The 17,513-nt window shown below is 37.4% G+C and overlaps 1 protein-coding gene and 1 long non-coding RNA gene across 4 annotated transcripts in view; both read left to right on the top strand.

Moving 5' to 3' along the window:
- PPP3CA (protein phosphatase 3 catalytic subunit alpha) overlaps nt 1-17,513 on the top strand; it is a 330,349-nt gene that overhangs the window by 54,206 nt on the left and 258,630 nt on the right. The gene's annotated exons all lie outside the window — the stretch shown is intronic.
- LOC140712008 (uncharacterized) overlaps nt 1-17,513 on the top strand; it is a 69,550-nt gene extending 52,037 nt beyond the window's left edge. Inside the window, exon 2 of the long non-coding RNA XR_012093392.1 lies at nt 1-17,513. This exon is cut by the window's left edge and continues 29,565 nt beyond it. This is a non-coding gene — a long non-coding RNA (uncharacterized lncRNA).

The following is a 17,513-nucleotide window of genomic DNA, read 5'->3' as shown; positions in this document are numbered from 1 at the left end:
TAATATTAGAGACAAATATAGGCCTTAATAATATAAATGATTACATTAGGTACATGTAGGGCATGAAATTATAACATCTACTTGATACATGGTTATACAATTATAATACTGAAGTACCCCAAGGATAACAAATATAAATTTGTTAAAACTTCATGTGTGTCGTAGAGGTACGTATTGCTGGAGCTGGAAGGAGCCTAATTTGATGGTTCCTAATTGGGTTGATGTGTTGATGAGCATCAGCGCTTCAGAATTATTTGACGAGATACCTAGTTCAAAGACGAATTCTTGGAGTCCCACATTAATACTGGATTATGAAGGCGCAAGGTCCAAGAGTACTTTTTATAAACTCACTCATTTTGGGTAACTACAAATATAAGTGATTCTTATTATATAAGTGGTTCTTATGATCTCAGTCACCATCTCCATTCCACCACTTCTGAGATCTGCTGTTCTATCTGTATTACGTGAAGGCTTGATGTTGACATTCCTCAGTTACCATTGTTAGTGAACTAAAAAAGTGGATCATTGTTTCTTCCTTATTGCTTTGATAAGATTGCTTTTTAAATGTTGAAATACTGGTTTTCCTATCTTGATACATTCATTCTCCTTACATAATGCCTCCTGGCTGTCTTCTGCCAGGTGCAGTCCTAGTATCTGAGGATACAGATATTGTCTCTGCCCTCTTGAAGCAAAAGAGAGATAGAAGAAAAAAAAAATAAGCAAACACAGTAAAAGCAAAGCTGTAGGAGTCTTAACAAATGGAACAAAACATTGAACTACAAGTGGCCTAGCAATCACATGGTTCAGCTGAGACCCAAGAAGTTGAAGTGACTTGCCCAAGTTTACCTAATTACATGGCTGTGGTGGAGATGAAAGGAGGGTGTGGGCCTCTGGATGTCTCTTCTCTCACTCCACACTAGAAGACATGCAGGTGGGGAACAGGAGCATCTTCTACATGTGGAAAAATATGAGGGACTGGCCCATATGTGTTATAAGACAAGTTGATACTACTGTCAAGCCTAGTGGAGGTAAGGGAAGTTGTGGGCCATTCCAAAGTCATTTGTTCACTCCACCCTTCATACTCTCATTGGAGTAGGTAAACATCAAAGAGAAGTGACCAACATTTCTTCCTTTCTTAGGACACAGCCATGACTGGGCTGGTTGGTATTCTTTTAAAGTCTGAAGAATCAAGAGTTCCTGAGCATATCTTCTTCCCTGTCCTGGCCTCTAGGCAGCCAGTGGCTGCCCAAGATGTGTTACGGAAAAGTGAAGCATGGGAAGGCAGAAAAGTGGGGATAATATTATTACCTGTGATTGAGCCTGCAGGTAAAGGAGGAGAACACAAAGGGTAGGAGGATTTGAGTGGGGAAAAGGGAAGCACATGTTTTCCGTGCTGCTTTCCCTTTCCTGCTGTGAACTTCAGAATGCACTTGCCCGTTGACCACATTGTGAGTGTGGATTTTGATTCTAGGCCAGCTTCCCAGACGCTGCTTTACCAGTCATGCATTCTCTGACCATAACACTAATAGTACAGTAGTACCAACATTTTAATTTAACATTTTGAAACAGTGGGTGAGATTTGTATAGGATGGTTAGCAAGTTGGTTTATGAAACTTAGCCTGTAAATGACCACATAGGTTTGGAATAGAAAATACATTGTGTGATCTAATACATAAGATTGTCATGTGGAAAAACAACACAAAGTAGACTGAATGTTCACCATATGAGAAAGACACTTTTTTCCCTTTTGAATCACATTAGCTTTTAAGAATCCTCAAAACTTTTTCAGGAACATTTTATGTCCACCCCAACCCCTTGTTTTTTGGTTAATTGTTATTTGCCCTATCTTAAGGACCAAAAGCTGTACTTAGTTCCACTTAGTTTGTCAGTCTTTTAAATTTATTTTTCTAAATTGAGAAGAGCCTGATTAAGGAGTTCTGTGGCAATAGAAAAATCTCTCTTTAATTCATTGCCAAAGCATAGAGGCTTCTGTATATAGTATTTAAAAGTAAAGCTCTAAAGTAATTATTTCCTTGGATCCTAAAAGGACTCGTGTTAGTGAAAGCAAAGCGGGACTTATTTCGACCTACTAGGAAGAGCTGATTTAGAGGCCACGTGGTGATGCCCTGGGAGAGGCGCATGTACTGCTGGTTTAGGAAGAGCTCTTCTGATAAGCTCTCAGCTGTTACGACAGATAAGAGAAAACTGATAGTTTCAGAAAGCAATGAAATTTAACTAGGACTACAGATAAACAGCATCTATGATTCTTTTCAAATGTTTGAGTACAAAACACCCATATTTTAATTTAATAAGCGATTACTGGAGACTTACTGTGTATGATATGCTAGAAATATTAGAAGCTCTAAAAGAACGATAGGACAGAGTTCTGCCCTTAAAGACCTTAGAACTTTTTAGGGAAGAGCCATGTCCCACTCTAGGGGCCGTGTATATGTGTTTCTGTGTGTGTGTGTATGTGTTTGTTTATTTTTTGAGACAAGGTCTCACTCTGTTGCCCAAGCTGGAGTGCAGTGGCACAATCATGGGCTCACTGCAGCCTCAAACTCCCTGGGCTCAGGTGATCTTCCCACTTTAGTCTCTTGAATAACGGAGACTACAGGAATACGTCACCATGCCTGGTTAATTTTTTGTTTTATTTTTGTAGAGACAGGGTTTCGCCACGTTGCCCAGGCTAGTCTCAAACCCATGGGCTCAAGCAATCTGCCTCAGCCTCCTAAAGTGTTAGGATTACAGGTGTGAGCCACTGTGACTGGCCGTGTGTGTTGTAGGACAAGTTGATACCACCATCGAGCCTAGTTGGAGGTAAGGGATGTTGTGGGCCATTCCAAAGACATTTGTTTACTCCACCATTCACACTCTCATTGTCTCCTACGTATCACTCTGTCCAAGTAATCAGCCTGCATTTGCTATTACAGATATTCATTCAAGTATTTTCCCTCCTTTTTGAAATGTCCTTGAGAACAAGGACGTTGCCTTATTAGTCTTATTGTCAGTGTTTGTCAGTGTCTGCTAAACATTTGTTAGAGTTAATGATTGAGTGAATAAATGCATGGATTAATTCGTGAGTGCTTTGTGAAAGCAATGGAGATATGGATGTGGATTGGTAGAGTGGAGGACCTTCCCCTAATTGCGGCTTGGAGTGGAGGGTAGAGGAAGTATTCCACAGCTGGAACAAGGACGTAGTGATGAGCATGTCATGTGTTGGGAAGGCAATCCTCAGATTACATAATAAATTAGAATCTGTGCCAATACAGACTCCTTAGGTTGCAAGTCATAGGAAACCTAGCTCAGAGTGGATTAAATAACATCACACAGCAACTCTGACTTTTTTCAAATGAGGAATTGGCCCCTAAGATAACTCCTATTAGTGAAAGCAAAGCAGGAAATTGTTTTGACCCACATAGAAGAACTAATTTAGTTGATTTAGAGGTTCCAATTATGCCAAGTAACTGAATAGCCTAGTTAAAGGGCAAAACATCAGGTACAGTTTGCAGCAGACAATCAAATAATGTAAACAATCCTGGTTATTTTGCTCTCTTAGGTTCTGCCTTTCCTACATTGTGCTTTCCTAATTATGATGGCTTTGTTCTTAAGTAGCAAAATGATTATAGTAGCTCCAAGCCTTGCCTGTTCACAACACCAAAATATAGTGGTGCTTGCTAGCTCCAATGTCTCTTGTATCTGAATGACTCTGATTTTATTTGCATGCCTCAAAACCAATCACTGTATCCAGGGAGTTGGGATATGTTAGTCTGGCCCCATCCCATGAGGTGGTATTCATTGATTGCCTCCAAGCCCTCTGGTAGGTGCGAAGATGACGTTTAAGTTTCAACCACATACCTCTACCCTCACTCTGGCACTCCCTGTGATCCTTCCTTGTTTTATTTGTCTCAATAGCATTAACTACGTTCTAACATACTATTTGACTCTTATAATGAGTTGTCTGTCTCTCCTTGTTGGAATGTAAGCTTCATGAGGGTGTATGCATTTTTGCATTTTGATCGCTGCTCCATCCTCTGTCCAGCATATGTAGGGACTCTAAATATTTGTTTACATGAATGAAAAAATAAAGAGACAAGGTTCTTACTTTGTTAGGCTTACATTCTCATGTATTTATACTATTTAAGCAAGGAAATATTTATATTAATTAAGCAAGAAAATACCAGTTACTGATAAGTGTTGTTAAAAATAAAACAATGTGATAGGAAAGCAAATGTGAAGGGTGGTCTAATGTGGATGGCAGTTCCACCTCAGTTGTTGGCCGTTAACAGGAGAGGAATGGGTGACCAAAGGAAATTCCTGGGACTGTACCAGAGAAAGTCAAACTGGAGATAGAGGTAACAGAAATGATCTTTCTTATAGAATGCATCTTATGACTTAATCAAACTAGAAACACAGTTATATCCTTTAAAGGAATTACTATTTTCAAGATTTTTGCTAGCTGCTTCTTGGCAAGTTTTGTGAACTTTTGTTGACTTTTAACTTTATGTCACTCATCTCTTAAAACTGTAGATCACTTTTGTCTTGTGAAGTACAATGTTGGTGTCGCACAGTCTTCATGACGTGCATGTGGATGGCACATTTCTGATGTCAGGCTAGCTTCCTTCCTAACACTTCCTTGCACCATTCTAGCAGCATGATCTTAGGTCATGTAAGCCCATTTTATTGTTAGTCTTAAACATCTGACACACACACACACACACACACACACACACAGACATTTTGGGATTATAGTGATGTTGTTAAATTGAATGTATAACTGGAATCAAGTGACATTTGAATGAGACAGATTCACAGAAGTCATAGGCTCATACTCGAGGGCAGGGAGAAAATGTAAAATGAAAGATAAGTTTTAAAAAACTCATATATACATATATTATGTATAAAAAGAATCTATGAAAATGTATACACTAAATTATATATGTTTATACATAAGAGACTGGATTTACCATCGTTGACTCATTAACTCACCTGGGAATTAATCATGAAATGATTAAATTCACAAAGGGAGCTTTATTACATGAAGTTGCTCATTGCAGATTTCACTGCAAAATGAGGAAGACAATTGGAAACATCTGAAAGTGTCCAAAAAGAGAATAGGGGAAATCATAATAGTCTACCTCAAGTGAGGGAGATTGTCTGCTAAGCCCATTCTATAAGAAGGCAGGTATAAATAAATAAGCAAGTGAATAAATAGATTACTAATTTGTGGAATACTATGGAATTCTTAATGATTTTACAAATATGTGGAACATGTGGAGATGTTATGAGCTGCCAAGTGGAAGTGCAGAATGCAAAACTATAAGCAAACCATGATTATACCTATATGCATGTATGTATTCTGATATATAGATATGAAGGAAATGTGCAAAATAAAATGTGTATTTTAGCTATAGAGTTATTTTTGTTGTAACTTCTCTTTTGAGTATATTTTAATATAGATATACATAGTTTTAGTGAATTTGGCATTACATTTATAATGGGTTTATAAAAGATAGCAGACCAGTGTCATTTTTCTTTTTTCTAAATTGAAACCAGCAAGTAAGAGCTTGTTTTTTTCCTCCTACGCAGTTGGAGAGTGACAGATATTGTTGATGACCCTCACTTTCAGGATTTCCGTCTTGCAGCCAAGTTGGGAGGAAATGTTTCAAATCAAAAAGAGGAAGGATGAAGGGACTCAAGGCACTTCATTTTGTGCATGCCTGTGCGTATGTGTGTGTGTGTTTTCTAGTGGGTTAACACATTGCCTCAGCTTGGATTATTTCTATCCTCAGAACGGCATATAAACATTTTTTGGGGGGGAAAAAGCTAAAATATTTATACAGCTGCTTCCTTTATTTTTTTTAAATATACAGATAATATTTTTACTACCTCATGAACAACATCATGTCTTTGTAACTAGCATGCTAAGCTTTATTTCTCCTTTTGGTAGCACTATTTTGTTATTAATCCCTTCCACCCTTCCTCCTTCCCTTCTCCCCCTTTACCTCTTATCCGCTCCTTCCACCACTCCCCTCCCCCTGCCCCTCCCTTCTCCCTTCTCCTCCCCTCTCCTTTCCTTCTTTTAAAAATCATCTGTTAATTTGTTTGCCTGAAAATTCAGATAACTTGAGAGTAATTAATTAATTCCACATTAATATCCCAATGAGTTTGTAATGACAGCCTTGCAATTTTTTGGGGGTAGGTAACCATTAATTTTGCCTCAGTAAAATAAATGGCCTTTATGTATAAGCTAAGACTTGTAAAAAAGTAGATTAATGTCCTTCACCTGTGACTCTACAACACCAATTCATTCACTTTGGTTTTTCAGCCAGACATCTGGCCATTTTAGTGATTTATTGACTTAACTGATTAATTTGGTAGAGGAGGTTAATTTTATAGCGCCTTCAGATATAGCCTTAAGTTTCTATCACCAAGAGGTGATGGCAATCTAACCTGTTGGCCTTAGGATGTGCTTTGCCTTCCCTGGATTCCTCAGACTCCTATTTTTATATCAGATTCTACTTTGGTTGCTGGCATGACTTTAAGCTGGCAGGGCAAAGGGCTTTCTTGAAGGTGACTGTCTCCTCAACCTGTTTGACTTAAACGGTTGGGTCAAGGAAGGAAAAAAATGGTATGATGCAGCAGGAACTGGGTTGTTGAAAACTGTATTTTATTTGCATTTCTTGAGTTTGCACAGAACTTAAGTTACCAACCTTTGATTAGCAATGTAAATTTAAAGTTTGTGTTGGGCAAACTTACTGAAAAGTTCTTTAGGCATTTTCTTCACATCAATTAAAAAAAAAAAAGAGAGATTAATAGAATACTAGCTACTATTTTGTTTCCTTTTTAATGCCACATGATCCATATACCTTGGAAGGCAGAAAAATAATTTTGTCCTTGTGTTAATTGAAATAGTGAGTGTCTTTCTTGTCCTGGCTGTAGATGACGATGGGTCCTTTAAGCAGAGGACTTGGTGTTCTTGAATGGAGCAGAAGACAGGCTGCTGCTCAGGGTGTCTGAACTTCACACTCACATGCCTGGAGTTGGACTGCGTATCTAAGGAAATTAACATGTATTGCCACTGTTTTGATCAGAGGCTTGTGTTTCTATGCTGAATATTTTCAAAACAAGCATTTTGTCAAGGAGTAAAGGTCAACATCAGTTCTCTCTAAAGGCTTTTAATTTCTATTTCTTTTGGCGATGCACTCTAAATGTATACATTAAAAAGGTTATATAAAAATGAGTGTGACTTTTTAAGTTGTGTTTCTAATGCTTAAGTATGTATAATTAAAGTAATAAAAAAATAAGATGGTGGCCAATTCAAAAATTTTAAGCTTTGCTAAAGCAAGGTAAATTAGCCAAGATATTTCTGCTAATAGCTATTTTTATTTTTTATTTTTATCTGTCAGTTACTGGGTTTCAGAAATGCAATACAGATTTGAGAATGACCTTGTTATTTAATCTTTAAACATTAAAAATTTAGTAAACATAGCCTCACATTACTGTTTAAGAGAAATGGTATATTAATATTACACACATACTTTTTTTTTTTCCTGTTGTGCAATCTAAAACCTGCTGGAAAGAATATATATGCTTTCCATCACAAAAAGTTAACAACTTTTAAAATCCTAGAGGTTCAAGTCTCAGCTGTCGAAAACTGATCCTGGGCTGCTGCAGCTAATGTACTTTGCTGTGAGAGGCTGAACTCTGTCACAGATGACAGCCGACCCACTTACTCAGACCTTGATGAAGGACCAGGCTTCTTTTATAGGCCTTCAGATTCTCCCATGGTCTGTCATGATCAGCTGTGGATGCTGAAGCTGAATTTCTTACACTTAATTTTTTATAGCATTTATGTCAACTATCAGTTTTGGAGGAATGGTTAAAATTCTGACACAGTGGCCTGTGAGAGTATTTTGAGTTCCATTTTGAAATGAAGTGTAGCAGATGCTATGAATTTGGTTATAGAGCCCCTTAAAGTGTGCAAGACAGTTTTTGTTTTTTAATTAGTTGTTTGAATTTTATTAACATAATTAACTTCATAACTTCCATTTGTGAGATTCCAGGATTTTTCTACCTTCTTGGTAACTTTTCAGTGAAGTAGATGTTTCCAGGTGCAAAACTTTATGACCTAAATAATTTGTAATCCTTTCCATAGTATATGCAAGTATTTTAAAGGAGTCAGGTGTCTTAACAAAAGCCACCCAAGATTGTGGCTGGCATTTGTGTTTATTTGCCTTAACATACATATATTGACTTTAGCATATTTTCTCTAAAGCAGGAGGTCCCCTGGGCCTCTGACCTGTAGCAGTCTGTGGCCTGTTAGGAACCTGGCCACACAGGAAGTGAGTGGCGGGCCAGCGAGCATTACTGCCTGAGCTCCTCTGCCTTTTGTCAGATCAGCAGTGGCATTACATTCTCATAGGAGAAAAAACCCTATTGTGAACTGCACATGTGAGGGACCTAAGTTGGGTGCTTCTTATGAGAATCTAACGCACGCCTGATGATCTGAGGTGAAACAGTTTCATCCTGAAACCATCCGTCCACCCCTGCCTGGTACGTGAAAAAATTGTCTTCCACGAATCCGGTCCCTGGCACCAAAACAGTTAGGGACCACTGCTCTAAAGTATATGTGCTTTTGCAATGCAATTTAGGTGTAGGAGTTTATACTGTTTTTGCCTTTTTGTTTTCATTGTGTAAATTATCAGCCAAAACTTTTGTTGAACGACTGCAAAATCTTGGTCTGTGTTCCCTGGACCGGCTTTGTGATGATTCACACTAGTATTGATTAATGGCATGATTCATAGCAGCGGGCATTGATAAGTTCAAGAACTCCCCTTGTTGACTTTGTGGGTCATCCTTGACTCTTTTGGGAGAGGTGTTTCTCTGAGACAGGAGTAGCCAACATCTATATGTATTAGAAAACACACAGACACACACACACACACACACACAGGCATTTGAAAGGGAAGGGAAATGAATTAGTGTTAATTAATTCTTTGAAATGAAATGTATATCATTGTTTCAGATGACTTGGGATACTGGTTTGTGCGATGTGATATTAGAAGGGGGAACTCTTTAAGCCATACAAAAACTGGATCTTAAGTGATTTGATATGTGCAGGGGTTATAAATCTTGTACTCCATTTATTTATAGATTAGTCATATTAGATGTAAATCTATTTAGCAGGGAAAGTATAAACAATTTATCTTTAATGGAAAGGATGGTTGGAAGGCCATAATCTCCTTTCTACTACTTCATAAGATATGATTAAAGGAAAACAAATGAAATATAATAATTATTTAAACATAATCCTTTATGTCAAAATTAATATTGCATGAGTTTTGAATTCTATATTTACCTGAAAGAAACCTGTAAAATCTCTGTGCTGTGAGACATTGCAGATTTTAGTGCAGTGAGGTGTGAAACAATAGTACAGGTAGAGGGTTAGAATCCTTGTCTCCCATCAGTATTTGGGTTTGTGTTTGTGTGGTTTTCTTGCTGTTGTTAGAAACAATACATTTCTTCAGAAGATGCCAAAAGAACTTGCTTTAGCAAGTTGACACCTATTGATGAATAAGTATGACATTTTAATCCCCATATTTTAAATGTTAGGTTACTATTTATTTAAAAGCAACTGAATAAAAACATCTTCAGCTATCCAGATTCCAATCTGTACAGATGACTAATCATGTGGAAGATTTGAACATAAAGGTTCTAGTGAAAAATAAAAATTAAAACAAAAAAATGTAGTTGCTCCCAGATTAGAAAGTACAGAATGTTTTCTGTGCCTTTTAGATATGGGTAACTATGACATTGAAAACAATGGTAACCATGGCAAATGCACCTTACAAAATAAATAAGTGGGGGGAAAAGACATGGGGGTGAGGAGTAGGAAGGAGTTGGTGTAGTAACAGCTTCGTGAGTAAATAAATATTTAAACTTCATTCTTTGTTACTTGTGTAATCATGAGATTTGCAGAGTTATGTTTTATATTACATTTTTAGTTGGTATATTGTTTATCTTGTGTTAAATAATCTGTTAAGCCAAATTTAAGTACTATTCAGAAACAAAAGCAAGTTACAAGCTTTGTGAGTGTTAATGTCTTCATGTGTAAAAAAACCCAGGATATTGCATTAGATATATCCTAAGGTTTTTCCAAGCTCTTAAATTCCATGATTCTGTGACCCAGGAGGTGTCCAGGAGTCCTGTGAGTAAACTTTTAAGTTTTGAAGTAACATTAACTCCAAGACTTGAAACTCTTGAAATTGCCCAGAAATCCTATACAAGATTTTCAGAAAGTTACCATTATACTTCCTGATTATGCTTACGGGTACAAATATAAAGCAAACAAAAAACAAAGACACATAAAACAAAGCCTGATCCTCGCAGTTTAAGAAAAGAGAAAATTTATTAGAAGGTTCTGGGGGATCATTGTCCAGTAGAACTTTCTGTGATGAGGAAAGTGTTTAGAGAATCCGAGCTATCCAGCAGTAGTCCTATGGGACTATTTAGCACTTGAAATATGTCTAGTTCAGCTACAAGACTGGATTTTACATTTTATTTAGTTTTAATTAATTTAAATGCAAACTTTTAGGATTTAAAGGAATCCTGGGAGTAACTGAAACATCAGTCTTGCAAAGAGTAGGAAGAAACCAGGGTGGCCATAGGGACTAAGGACTGCTTTGGAAGCAGTAGTGGTGGGTTCTTCAGAGTCATACCATGACTTAGTTATTAGTTGTACCCAACCTGGATTTATCAGATAACAATGGCATCTTGCAGGGAGAGAAAATCTGATTGTCTTTACATGGATTTGGTGTCTACCCTCCAAATCAATCAACTATAGGTTGGGTTGCAGAATGGTTGTGTACATGCCGGAGTGCTGACAGTTCCCAGGGAAGGAGGAAGTGGAGCCCGGCAGCAGTCTTAAGAGTGGTTTGCCACATTACTTAAGAGAAATGTATTTTTCCCTGCAAGCACTGATTTTTCTGACTTTAAAATACTCTTATTTTGTTAATTTACTCGTATTGCACCTGACTTATTTACCTTTTTTATTGCTAATTTAAAATAATTCTATGTTGAGTAAAATTTTACTAATCTGAGAGACTAATGATTTATAACATTGTGTAGAAGGAAATCAAAGAACATTATAGCCAAAAGCAACAATATGAGCCATGCTAGACAATGCTCTCTTTTTATAGAGAATATTGATACCAAGGCTTAGATGTTTTGCTATTTCAAGTCACAAAATTATTTGCCACATTAGGGGTAGATATTTACTTTAATCTGAACCTATGTTGTTAACCAGCTACATGTTAAAACCAAGTGTTTGAAAACCATCTTTTTGAAATTTGACGCTTTCCTGTAAATTATTATTTTCCTGTCAAGTGGTAATACTAATAATTTGTGAGAAAACTGAGTAGTGCAGATTTTGATTTTCAAGGGTTTTTTGTTTTGTTTTACATTTTTAAAGCACAAAGAGCTTTGAGAATGTGTTAATTGTGTTATGTGAACCTGTAAAATTAACCTAATGTAAATGACGAATTAATGGGTGCACCACACCAGCATGGCACATGTATACATATGTAACAAACCTGCACATTGTACACATGTACCCTAGAACTTAAAGTATAATAAAAAAATTAACTCTTATTATTTAATACATTTGAACCAGATAATGCTTGACCCAGATAAGTGAAGGATAGATAGAAAGGAAAGGCATTCACTTAAAATGACTGCTTATTTTATCAAAGTTAGATTTCAAATTAGAGTTGGATGAGCTGTTTTAAATGACCATGCTAAATGTGTTGTGGACCACCCCGGAAACAGGTTTTCCTCCTATGTGTAAATCAGCCATGTTTCTGTGGTGTGAGGTGGGTGGGAGCCTTGCTTTACTTCCTGCATCTCAGCAGGCTCAGGAAGGGAAGCTTGCTAGGTGTTAAAGCACCCACATGCATTATGTTAAGTTAATTCTACCCCAGTCTTTGGACATCTATTGACAATAGTATTATTTGGGTTGCAAAATCAACAAGTTAATAGACCAAGGAAGAAATGGGGAAGAACCCAGAATGAGTGTGAGTCAGACACTACCTTGGCACGGGAAGGGAGGACTAGAAGCCCTGAGATTGGTCAGATCCAAGGAATATGCTGACTGCACTGTCATTTAAAACAGGCCACTGGGAATTCGGGACCTGATTTTCCATGTCTTACTAACTTAAAGCAGTCTTCTGGGAAGAGGTCTGGACCTGTATCTAACATGAATTCTAGTGAGGTCTGTCCATCACATTTCACTCATCTAATCTCCTTTGTCATTATTCTGGTTTTCATAGATAGGATAGAAAAACTGTAGTTTTTTTTTCTGTTGCCACTTAGCTCTTGGCTACAGGGGCCTTTAGGTGGGTGTGAAGTGGTTATCAAGACTGTTAAAAACACTTCTCCTCAAAATTGGCCTTAGCAGTTAAGCCAGATTTAAAATGATTTTGGTAGTGGATTATCTAAGCTCATATAGAATAACTGTAAGTCACTTTCAAACTTGCCATAAATGAGAAGATAAGGTGTTCTCATTCTCTGGACTAGCTTTTCCCAGGAAAAGGTCTGGGGTGGAGGGATATCAAATATCAATTTTTGTAGATATGGAAGGCTCCATGAATGTGCACTTATAGGCCCTCTGAGGTCTAATTTGAATGTATGTTGAATGCAAATTCTTCTGTTTTCCTCCCCAGGTTTGTCATTTGGGAACTAGTACAGGAAGAAAGATCCTCAATAACTAGCAAGTCTGTCTTTGTTATATGTAGACAAGCATTTTGATTAATTTAGGGAGGATGCTTTTTTCACTATGTAAAATTAAAGTGAAATTATGGAAGAACCTAGTTTGTTTTCTTACTTGAGTTGGATGCTGTTTAACTACTTTCTTATTACATTTGATTGACTTACTTGAGTTGCATGCTGAATGTTTAACCACTTTCTCATTACATTTGATTTACTTAAAAACCATCTGTATCATAACCTAAATAACTTAAAAATTTCAGAAAGTTGTGGCAAATTTTTTGATACATTCTCATTCATAGCCAACTCAATTATATTTTTTTATACAAATCAAATTATACTGTAATCCATACACATTAAATTTCACTTAAACCAAGGAAGAACCAAGGCTTCTTTACTAGATCTCACCCCCTTACCTATTTAAGAGCATTGCCCCAGCAAGTCCTCTTTTCTGCATCAGCATTTTCTACTGTTTGTTGGATCATACTCATTAGCAGAAGATGCCATAGTTTTTACTGTCTTAATAATAAACCTTCTCATGAGCCCTTGTTCTTATCCAGCTACTGCTGCACTTCTCTTCAGATCAGAACTCCCCAAAATAGTTATCTGCGTTCACTGTCTCAAATTGCTCTTCTCCTGTTCTTCCTTGAACCCTCTCCAAAGCTTTTCCTCCTTCACTGCTTCAGAACCTGCTTTTGTCAAAGTCTCCAATAACTTCAGTATTGTCAAGTCTAATAGCAGGCTCATCTGATTTGACTTGGCATAGCATTTAACACAACTGATCACACTGTCTCTCCGGGAAAACATTCTTCGCTGGAGTACTTGGACATCCCATGCCCTTGGTTCTCCTCCTGCATCATAGGCTGTTCACTCTCAGTCATTTTTTCCCCCCCTATTTCTTCATTTTCTTCATCCTCTAACCATTTAACCATTGGGATGCCCCCTTCTCTTTTCTATATAATGCACTTGTGGAGTGAGCTCAAGCATTCTTCTTTCATGTATGACACTGATGGTTTCCAGTTTTTTTTTTTTTTTTTGAGACGGAGTCTGGCTCTGTCACCCAGGCTGGAGTGCAGTGAGGTGATCTTGACTCACTGCAACCTCTGCCTCCTGGGTTCAAGTGATTCTCCAGCTTCAGCCTCCCAAGTAGCTGGAACTACAGGTCCATGCCACCACGCCTGGCTAATTTTTGTATTTTTAGTAGAGATGGGACTTCGCCATGTTGGCCAGGTTGGTCCTGAACTCCTGACCTCAGGTGATCCACCCGCCTCAGCCTCCTACAGTGCTGGGATTACAGGCGTGAGCCACCGCACCCAGTTCGTTTCCAGTTTTTTATTTACAGTTTGAATCTTTCCTCAGTGCCTCTAGTCTCATATATACAAATACCTGCTTAACACTTTCACTTGCCTGTCTAAATTAACTTGTCCACACTCAGACTCTTGCTTTTCCTTGTTCTTTCTGACCAGTAACAGTGGCCTTCTTGATATTTATTTAAAAAAGAAAACAGATTCACAGCTCAAGGCCTTTATATTTGCTATTACCTCTGTTTGCTTTTCTCCCAGATAACCACATGGCTTATCTCCCCCCTCCTCAAATATCACTATTCTCAATCCAACTACCGTTTCTTCTTAATTTTCTCCCTAATGCTTATTTGACATGCCGTACATTTGTCTGTTTAGTGCTTTACATTCTAAGAATATATGCTCTAAGAGGGCAGTGACTTTTGTCCATTTTATTCAAGAATGTGTTCTCATTTCTTACTATAGTGCCTGGTCCATAGTAAGTGCTCAGTGGATATACATTGAGGGAAAAGACTACACGAATATTACTACCATGATGATGTTATAGTTGATTTTAGTTCCAGGAACTGAAAATGTGAAGTGCTTCAGTCAATTTCTCCTTTGAAACTTCACTTTAGATAACTTACTTTTTTAGGGAGAACAGCAGCCCCTTATTTTTAAAGGAAGATTGCCATTCTGTGCCTTTTTCTTCTGCAGCCATCTCTGAGCAAATTGCTCATTCTAGCTTCTTCTTGGAATGAGTCTGTTCTCTGAACTTCTCTTGGCTCTTTCCTCTTTCAGCTTGGCTTGTGTTCACGGAGCTTAGTTCTGCTTCCTGACCTCACAGAGCTTGCCCTTTTTATAGTAAAAAGCCTGTGGTGATGTCATTGGCTCAGCTGGTTTCAATCAGGCCGCTCAGTTGAAGCTGGTGAATGACTCTGCAAGTTATCTTTTGGAGGGCTATACTTATTCTGATACAAAATACGCAGTTATATACAGCATTAACCATTTAGCAGTTATCCCATGCGGATGAGTCATGGGAATGCTTTTTCCCACTCTTTACTAACGGAAATTCTCATCGATCATTGGCTGCCCCACAAGCACAGCAGAGTCAGGTATCTGATGTTGGTCAGCTGCTTACTGGCTCTTACTCTGCTTCTACCCCTCTAGGACCTCCTGCAGCCTTTCTCTTGCCTGTTACTTTATTCTGCTTTCTAAATGTCCTTCCTTAGATCCTTAATTAAGCTACCCGAAACTCATTTCTCACCTTGAACCTCTGCCTTACTGTTACTCATCTATTTGCTGCTCTTGGATCACACTTCTTCTTTTTTTTTTTTTTTTACCTTGCCATTTGTAAAATGTAATTGAATTCTGTGTGTGGCTACTCTTTCTTTTTGAATTATAGACCTTCATCTTTACTATTAATCCTGTAACAATTGCTATTTTTGATTTTAGAACATTCTACTAACTTTTTTCAGTGAGAAGGTGATTGGTTTGTGATTTATTTTTGCTAATTTTATGCTTCTAAGCCTGATGCAAGACATTTTAATTATATTTTTTAGTTTGGAAGAGAAAGGCTTTATTGGGAAATTGCTTGGTTTTCATAAAACAAATCTGTCATATTTAAAAATGGGCCTGCATAGAATATAGTGTGTATGAAAAGTAGTGGCTACAGAATACTTGTAGTTAAAGCTCAGAAAGCTTTGATAGCCAGTGGCGCAAAGGGGGCCAGATGTCCATGGGGGTGATTGTTTAAAGGGATGGTAGCGGGGTAGGGAAAATGTAAAGTGAATGTGTAGAGTGAAGGGGTGCTTATGACCAGGGTGAACTTCTAATTTATTGTCTAAATCAGGATGCTTTGAAGATGAAAGTTGTAACAGACATAAGCTGGGGCTGCCCACGCACACCCTACCTATATATAACATTGCCAACACACCTCAGAATTGTGGGTAGGTCTGGGTCGGCCTTCATGTTCAGTTGCTTTTCAGGACGCAATGAAGCTAATATTCCCCTTCTGTGGTATCAACAGTCTGCTTTATAGCAGAGCAAGAGTCTCAGGAAACACAGTTTAAGAGCTCCAGGGTCAATATGGAGAGGTCTGTTTCTGAGCAGCAGCTATTTCTAAGCCACTGCACGTGGGAAGGTGGTAGAGGGAGTGATGAGGAGGGGATCAGGTATCTTTGGGGAAGTTAATGGACCTAATTCTGAGGGTTAGAGAGGGGCAAAATTTGGGGTAATGGGGCAATAGCAGAGGACTGACCAGTGACAGGTAGACTTAAGCAATCTTTAAATAATATTGAATATGTTTTAAAGACATGCTTACCTCATTATAAGCTTATAATTAAGAAACTGAATATGGCAAAGTAACTGCAGTGTTAAGTTTATTTCATAACATTGAATTTGAAAGTCATAGTTAAAATAACTCTTCTTAATTTTTTTTTGTACTAATGGCTTTTAAAATTTAGTTTTTTATGTTTGTTGCCAGAATTAAGAAGTGACCCTTTCTCTATATAAAGCAAATGGAGTTTTATATGCTAGATTCAATGTTGTGAACTGGGGAAAATATCTGGTTTTATGTAGGTTTTAAGAAAAATCAGGACTGATCCTAAAAAGATTAGGAAGGGGATTTATAAGACTATAATATAGTCACTATCTTAGTGTTATGACTTACTGCTTTTGTTTTCATGGAAATTTCTCCTGAAGAACATTGTGAATCACTGGTACAGACAGAATTCTGAACACTCTTAGACCACTGACAAAGTAAAAAACCCTGTTTGCAGCCGACAGGGTCTGTGATTTTCCCATAGTAGGTACTTAATAAATATTATTGACTTGATTTGGCTTAGGTTTGTCCCTGGAAAATGAAAAAGCCAATGTACATTTATAGATTGTTTTAAATTTTGGTGAGCATTTTTGCCAGGCTATGTACATTTAGAGAAATAATGGCTGATATTTTTGTCTAACAGGAATTGCAGGCATGCGTGAGTTGAATATGCAAGATGAACCTCTGTGGAGACAAGAACCATTGGAAGCTTTTGCATACCATGTTATCTAAATATTCATAAGTAAATGCGAATAGAAAAGCAATTTCTGTCAAATTAGGACATTTAAACAAATCAAGTGTTAACTTTGTTATTAAATTTTAAAAATGCATTTTTGATATTTACCTAAATGAATTGGAAATATAGGTTTACACAGAAACCCATGCACAAATGTCCACAGCAGCTTTATTTTTAATTTCCAAATAACCAAGATGTCTTTCAATAAGTGAATGGATAGATAAACTGTGGTACATCCATATGATGAGGTATTATTCAGAGATATAAAGAAATGAAGTATCAAGCCACATAGAAATGGAGAAAACTTAGATGTCAGTTGCTAAATGAAAGAAGTGAAATTGAAAAGGCTGTGTATGATACCATCTATGTGATATTATGGAAAAGACAAAAATATGGTGACAGTGAAAAG

This window comes from Chlorocebus sabaeus, chromosome 7 (assembly GCF_047675955.1).
Source record: "Chlorocebus sabaeus isolate Y175 chromosome 7, mChlSab1.0.hap1, whole genome shotgun sequence".
Taxonomy (NCBI): Eukaryota; Metazoa; Chordata; class Mammalia; order Primates; family Cercopithecidae; genus Chlorocebus; species Chlorocebus sabaeus.
This window is presented reverse-complemented; position numbering and strand designations above follow the sequence as displayed.